This window comes from Mus musculus, chromosome 7 (genome assembly GCF_000001635.26).
Source record: "Mus musculus strain C57BL/6J chromosome 7, GRCm38.p6 C57BL/6J".
In the NCBI taxonomy this organism is placed as follows: Eukaryota; Metazoa; Chordata; class Mammalia; order Rodentia; family Muridae; genus Mus; species Mus musculus.
This window is the reverse complement of record NC_000073.6, coordinates 23,481,269-23,488,414: the sequence shown is the minus strand read 5'-3', so window position 1 is coordinate 23,488,414 and position 7,146 is coordinate 23,481,269. Positions and strand designations below refer to the sequence as shown.

The following is a 7,146-nucleotide window of genomic DNA, read 5'->3' as shown; positions in this document are numbered from 1 at the left end:
CTGGCAAATATCATCATTAACCATTAGAAGGTAAAAGTGATGAATTATCTTGGGGATAAATGTTTATCCCTTCATCTTAGATATCCTAAAGTCTCCATGCAGACAATTCCAGTGCCACCACCAATGACAAAGTAATTGACTCTCTGTAGGCTGTTACATTCATCTATATTGTCATTTTATAAGGTCTGGCAACCTGGGCTCACCTGCATTAGCCTTCATAGCATTAAGAAGAAACTAAGAAACAGGTAAGCATTTCCTTGCATTATTTCATCAGACAAAGAGATGTATAGATAGGTGTTTAATGTATGCTTTTACCTAATAATCCATCGAGTGAATTATTGAAACTGATTCCTCCTATGGAAAACAAAACACAAGCTTTCAAATCCGAGTTTCAAAATAACCTGTGTGTACATGGGTTAAAGTGTGACAGTGTTGATGTATTTCAGAGTAGCTGAGGGAAGCTGAGTATGATTCACACATATCTCCAGCATCTGATTCCACAGTAAAAGAGGCAAGATGCATGAAGTTATGAATAAATAACATTATTTAGTCCCCAGAAAAGTTTCCAATATACAGACTCTATGTATAAATTTAGGTTTATGTACAGGATAAGAATACTAGTGACTCTTTTGAAATATTTTATATTTTCCCATTTTGGTTTTCTGAAAATTTGATACTTTGTTTTCTTGCTACTTCACTCATTTATGCATTTTGATTGGTAGCATATAAATATTATTTTCATATATAATCATATGAGGAATGATTGGATTCTAATGATTGAACAGTGTACTCTAATTTTTCACTTTTCACGAATTTACCTTTAAAGCCTGTATTGTGTCAAAATGTCATTATGTTGTTGATCAATAGAGAAATAGTTACAACATCTGTATAAGTTTCTTCTCAAAATAAGAGGAATTCAACGGCACAAAATCATATTCTGAGTTAATGTCCATGCAGTGTTCTCAGGCAAAGATTCTCTAATGGAATGTAGTAGTGTCTCCCTTCTGACTAGAAGAAATCATCCCAGATCAACTGATAAGTGTGGACAGTAGACCAGAGTCCTGAGGACAGCACTGTCCTTCGTGGTCACCCCTCCAGTTGGTACAGAAGCCTTTCAATGTCTTCTCAGAATGGAGCCATGAAAACCACTGAGGAAGTGGCACTTCAGATTGTGTTGCTTTGTCAGTTTGGGATAGGGACTATGGCTAACATTCTTCTGTTTGTCCATAATTTCTCTCCACTTTTGACTGGATGTCAGCTGAGACCCAAAGAAGTGATTTGTGCTAACATGGCTGTGTCCAGCATCTTAATTCTATTCATGACTGTGTTTCCAAACAATGTGTTTGTTGCTCAAAGGAATCCACTGAATGACCTTCAATGTAAACTTGAGTACTTTGTATACATGGTAGCAAGAAGCACAAACTTGTTTTCCACCTGTGTCTTGAGCACCTATCAGTTTGTCACTCTTGTTCCTGGTAATTTCAGTGAGCTGATGGTCAGGGGAAGAATCCCCAAGGTCATAACCTATTCCTGTTGTAGTTGTTGGTTGTTTGGTGTCTTATATAATGTCTACATTCCAATGAAAGTCAGTGGTCCACAGAACAGACATAATAAAACCAGCACTAAAAGTAAGTGGGTCTGTTTTACATCTGGCTTCAGTGTCGGCATTGTGTTCTTGTCATTTGCCCATGATGCCATATTTATCAGCATCATGGTCTGGGCCAGTGTCTCCATGGTACTTCTCCTGTATAGACACTACCAGAGACTGCAGTACATTTTCCCTCCCCATCAAGGCAACAGAGGCTATGCTGAGATCAGAGCAGCCCATAGCATTGTGATGCTTGTGGTCACATTTGTAAGCTTTCATCTTCTACACTGTATTTGCTTTATTCTGTTTTTGTAGACTCCCATCTGTGGTTCAGGCATATAGGTAAAGTTTTAACTTCAAGCTTCCCCACTATTTCTCCCTTGCTGTTGATCTTTAGGGATCCTAGTTATCATTGTTCTCTGATATTCAACTATAGAAAGCCAGTCATTTAAAATACCAAGCACTTAAGACAGCTTATTAACACTGTTGAAAATTTCTACTGAATAAATATATGTTTAACGTGTCTTTATGAACCAGGTATGGTGGCTATCTGCTATAATTCCAGCACTACATGAGCAGAGGTAGTGCAGTTGCTATGTAATCAATCGTACCACTGAGTAAAGAGGGAGTTCCTGTCCATCCCATGACACAGAGCCCTTGTCCTTGACCTCTCCTCTTACACGAGCCAAAGAATATTCACAATTGTAATGTCAATGTCTCACTTTTGATACATGACACAAATACACTGAATGTGTTCTACATTCCTAATAAACTCTGGCCAGTACCTCCTGAGCTGTCTTTACAAAACCATACTTGTTATTATTTGACTTGTTTCTACACATTTTATCTCTTCTGTGTGAGAATAACAATGCAGATGTATTAGCATATAATTGCCATATTTCTAATCTAAATTTTATTGAAGTAAAAAATGCTTTTATACTTGACATAGACCAATATGCAATACCAAAGTAAAAGAAAAAAAAGTATCTTTTTACCTCTTCTTTGGTCTAGTTTCATTCATCCTAAATCCTGCTATGATGAGCAAGAAAAAAATACTTTGCGATATATTATTTCTCACACATACTGAAAACATTATTTGAATCATCTTAAGAAATTTTTTCTGATGAATGGTTATTAAAATGGTTTATAGTACAGCAAAAAGAACGTGAAAGATTTCACCAATACCATATCAAATGAGGGATCATTTCCAAAATACATAAAGAAATTGAAAACTAGGTATTAAAACATACAACCCAATTACATATGGGAATATAAACTGAAAATTCTCAATAGCAGAATGTTAAATGACTGAGAAATACTTGAAGAAATGTTTGACATCTTTAGCCATCAAAAAATATAGAGAAGAAAAATTACTTTGATACTCCATATTGTATCTGTAAGAATGGTTAAGATCAATATCTAAAGAAGAGTTCATTGTGCAAGGGATGTAGAGCAGGTAAGTAGTCTATTGTTGGTGGCAGTTCAAGCTTGTACAGTCATAATGGAAACTAATGTGGTATTTCCAAAGAGAACTGGGAACAGATATATTATAACTTAGCTATACAACTCCTGTGAAAGTGCTATCCAGTCACCTGCTCACAGTGGCTTTAGTCACACTACCAGAAGCTGGAAACAATATCCCCCATATCGGTCATAAATTCCATAAAGTTTCCACTGCACCACATTTTCTTAGACCCCTCAGTTAAAGAATGGATAAAAAATATGGTACATATAAACAATTGATTATTTCACAGCTGTTACAAGAAGACATAATGAAATTTTCAATTTTCTGAGCAACCGCCAAACTGATTTCCAGAGTGGTTTTTACCAGCTTGCAATACCATCAGCAATGGAGGAGTGTTCCTCTTTCTGCACAACCTTGACAGCACCTGCTGTCACCTTAGTTTTTGATCATACCCATTCTGAATGGTGTGAGATGGAATTTCAGGATTGTTTTGATTTGCATTTCCCTGATGACTAAAGATGATGAACATTTCTTTAGGTGCTTCTCAGCCATTCATTATTCCTCAATTGAGAATTATTTGTTTATCTCTGTACCCCATTTTTATTAGAGTTATTTGGATCTCTGCATATTTGCCCTCTATCGGATGTCAGATTGGGAAAGATCTTTTCCAAATCTGTTGGTTGCCCATTTATCATATTGTCAGTGTCCTTTGCCTTACAGAAGCTTTGCAAAATTATGAGGTCCCTTTTGCCAATTATTCATCTTAGAGCATAAGCTATTGGTATTTCTGTTCAGGAAAATTTCCCCTGTACCTATGTGCTCAAGGATATTCCCCAATTTCTTTTCTATTAGTTTCAGTGTATCTGGTTTTATGGGAAACTTCTTGATCCACATGGACTTGAGCTTTGTAGAAGGAGATAAAAATGGATCAATTTGCATTCTTCTACATGTTAAACTCCAGTTCAACCAGCACAATTTGTTGAAAATGCTGTCTTTTTTCTACTGGATGGTTTTAGTTTCTTTGTCAAAGATCAAGTGACCACAGGTGTGTTGGTTCATTTCTGGGTCTTCAGTTCTATTCCATTGATCTACCTGCCTGTCACTGTACCAATACAATATAGTTTTTATCACAAATGCTCTGTAGGTTGGATTGCAAGCTTGTACAACCATTCTGGAAATCAGTTTGACAGTTCCTCAGAAAATTGGACATGGTACTATCTGAGAATCCAGCAATATGTGCATATACCAAAAGATGCTTCAACATGTAATAAGGACACATTCTCTACTCTGTTTATAGCAGCCTTATTTATAATAGTCAGAAGCTAGAAATAACCCAAATGTTCCTCAACAGAGGACTGGATATAGAAAATGTGGTACATTTATACAATGGAGTACTACTCACCTATTAAATATAATGAATTTATGAAATGCTTAGGCAAGTGGATGGATCTGGAGGATATCATCCTGAGTGATGTAACCCATTCACAAAAGAACACACATGATATGCACTCACTTATTGATAAGAGGATATTAGCCCAGAAGCTTGGAATACCCAAGATACAATTCACAAACCATATGAACTCAAGATGAAGGAAGACCAAAGTGTAGATATTTTGATCCTTCTTTGAAGGGAGAACATAATACCTGTGGAAGGAGTTACAGAGACAACGTGTGGAGCAGAGACTGAGGGAATGACCACCCAGAGATTGCTCCACTTCGGGATCCATCCCAAAAACAATCACCAAACCCAGACATTATTGTGGATGCCAACAAGTGCTTGCTGACAGGAGCCTGATATAGCTGTCTCCTGAGAGGTTTTGCAAGTTCCTGACTAATATAGAAGTGGATGCTCACAGCCACCCATTGGACAGAACACAGGGTCCCCAATGAAAGAGCTAGAGAAAGGGCATAAGAAGCTGAAGGGGTTTGCAGCCCAATAGGAGGAAAAACAATATGAACTAACCAGTACCACCAGAGCTCTCAGGGCCTAAACTACAAACCATAGAGTACTCATGGTGGGACTCATGGCTCCAGCTGCATATGAAGCAGGGGATGGCCTAGAAAGTCATCAACAGGAGGAGAGGCCCTTGGTCCTGTGAAGGCTCTATTTCCCAATGTAGGGGAATGCCAGGGCCAGGAAGTGGAAGTGGGTGGTTTGGTGATCAGGGGATGGGGAGGGTATAGGGGGGTTTCAGAGGGGAAACCAGGAATGGGGATAACATTTGAAATGTAAATAAAGAAAATATCTAATAAAAATTAAATTTTCAGAAAAAGGTTATAACTAGAAAAAAAATCTACCTGAAGGGGTTAACCCAGACCCAGAAAGAGAAGCATGGTATGTGTTCACTTATTAGCTGTTATTAGGTGTTTAGTAAAAGATAATCATGCTACAAAGCAGAAACACAAACAGGCTAAGTAACAAGAATGGTTTTACCAGGGATGCACAAATGTACCTTAGGGTACATGGGGACATGGAATAGATTTCAGATGTGAACTAGGAATTAGTAGGGAAGGAAAGAGTAAAGTATCAGGCAAGGTAGAGTGGGATGGAGAGAAAAAGAAAGTATGGAAGAGAGATGGCAGGAATTTGGGGACATTTGAAGTGTGAGGTGGAAATGTAGTGCAGTGGAAACTTTCTGAATTTGTGAGGGTGTCCCTAGTTAGGAATCCAGGTTATGAAGGATTCTCTCCTTCTTCTGTAACCAGGCAAGTCTTCAAGTAGTGAAACTGTATCACCAACCCAGCCCCAAAACTTTCCATCTACAATTTTCCTTGCTTCAAGGTGGGGGCAATGGTGGTTCACAGCTTACAGCAATCACAACCAATGACTGGCCTAATTTGGCACCAACACAAGAAGTGCATGTCTCACACTGCCTGTGTGACCATGAAAGGGATACCAGATAGCTCAAAGATATAGACACTACTAGCAAAACCTTAATGAAGTCATTCTTAATGATATTCTGCTATACTCATAGATTGGTCCCTAGCCCAGATATAAGATTAGCTTACTCCAGTTGATGATGGATGCAGAGGCACAGACACACACACAGCATTAGGTGATGATCAGAGAACCATGAAGAACGAGATTACCTTATCTAGCCTTGATATGAATATCTTGGAAAATATTTCATTAGTTAAGATCAGTTTTTGTTCATGCACAAGGACCAAGTTCCGTGGCCAATCTATAAGCTCCTTCTTGGCAGCTTACAAATATCTTTAACTGCAGATTTAGGGGATCTGATGCTCTCTTCTGGATTCCATGAGCACTGCACATGACGTGCTCTGACTCATGTAAAAATAGCAATACACATAAAATAAATAAGTCTCTTTTTCTTATCTTTATTTTTTACTTTTCAACATTAAAAAGAACGAAGGTTACCATGTTATATTTTACCCATTTGCCTTTTTGAATTTCTTCTGCCTGTTTTCATGATTGTTTTTATTGCTTTAGAATCTTTACTCTTTAATTTTTATGATTTAAGTTAACAATGTTAAACATGCAAAAATTAGTATATGTTTTAACAGTTTAATATGGGTTCAAAAGACTGATACCTTAGTTAGAGCTGCTGTTAGACAATTCATAGACTATTTACAAATGATATGATATTTCATGTGAACTATAGCAGGTATCACACTTTTGTATTATCTTAGTAGTTACCAACATGAGAAAGAGAAACAAAGGTAGAACGTGATGTGATAATAGGTAGCTCATACATTGAGTCACATTCTCTGTTGATAAAATGGAAGTTTTCTATTTGAAAACAATATTCCTGAAACAAAAGGAGCTTTGTAAACTCTGTTGCATGGTCAGAGTTCATTTATTTACTAGATCCATGGCAATACCTTGTGAATCCTGTGTTACCTTTGAAAAATATAATTCTCAGAATGCATTCATCTTTGTTGTCTTTCCCAAACACCTTGTTTTTACTCTTTGCTATGGTTGGAACAATATTATGTTGGCACCATACACAAATGAAACTGGTGATTTTTACTTCACATTCATAAAGCTTCCAAAATAATATTAGCAGTCCAAAACTATGGAAGATATAAAATGATCTCATATTCATTTAGGCTATGTCAAGTCCCCTATTTT

General features: G+C 37.1%; 1 pseudogene; it reads left to right on the top strand.

Annotated features, from left to right (window-relative positions):
* Vmn1r-ps84 (vomeronasal 1 receptor, pseudogene 84) lies at positions 1,118–2,040 on the top strand (annotated as a pseudogene).